Raw genomic sequence first — 1143 nt, forward strand, 5'->3', positions numbered from 1 at the left:
GAAAAGCACCCATAAAGAATAAGATGCGAAAATGCTAGTTGGACTTCTTTAGAGTTCTTTGTACTTGTGCCAAAGTACATTGTGGCAATCTCTGCATGTGAACGAAACTTTTTGCTAAAATGATTAAATGTTCCCGACTATATAATTAGGGTTTGTTTGCTCAAAAAGGTTTGAAATGTTTCGGTAGGATGAATTGGATCATTTGAGGACATCACCCCCCAAAACGGTTTCGATCCGTTTCATTCTGAACCACTAAGGTAGTCTAAGTATCCTCAACATAATTCTATATTCCTTCTCAACCTTTTACCCTATATCTCTCTCTATTCCCTCCAGCTCCGAATGATTTTTCAATATTCCTCGGGTTTTATCCTCCCCGGTGCCGACAATATTCCGCCAATATGAAGATGCCAGAGGTCGAACATCGGTACAGAACAATGTAAATGTCACGGTTTGATCGCGGTGCTACGCTCATGTTCACGCCGCTAACAGGATGAGGCATCGCGGTGTTTCCGCGCGGACCGCCGCAAGGTCACTCCGTTATTGCGATTTTCTTCTTGCTTTGGTAGGCAGAACGTTACGTGTAGGTGTTGGTGTTTTTTGGAGGGGGGGGGTGTACTAGTACTCTTACCTTACCTTACCTGTGCCCTTGGCCCCGTGTGGAGCATAGGCCACCGACTAGTATTCTGCTTGAGAAAAATCCTGTTGTTTTCGGGAGATGGGGTGGTGGTGTTATATCCAGAAGCGTACTTTATCCAGAAGCGTGCTTTATCCAGAAGCGTGCTTTATCCAGAAGCGTGCTTTATCCAGAACCATGCTTTATCCGGAACCAAGCTTTATCCAGAACCGTGCTTTATCCAGAACCATACTTCATCCAGAACCGTCCTTTATCCAGGACCATGCTTTAACAAGAACTATGCTTTATCCAGAACGTGTAGCAGGTGTTGATTGGTGTATGCAGATACATGAATATAAGAAACCGATAAGGAAGATATTCTTACTACAAGAAAGACTCTATAAGAAAAAAAAAAACTTTCTAGAATTCGTGGACAAAATATTTTTCTTACACGAAGAAAGTTTTCTTCCCTGAATGATTTTTTTCTTTGTTGAAGAAGAAACACGAAAAGGCATGATTTGCAGTGTGTG

The sequence above is a fragment of the Branchiostoma belcheri genome, unplaced genomic scaffold (genome assembly GCF_001625305.1).
Source record: "Branchiostoma belcheri isolate BF01 breed outbred unplaced genomic scaffold, Haploidv18h27 scaffold15, whole genome shotgun sequence".
NCBI classification, from domain to species: domain Eukaryota; kingdom Metazoa; phylum Chordata; class Leptocardii; order Amphioxiformes; family Branchiostomatidae; genus Branchiostoma; species Branchiostoma belcheri.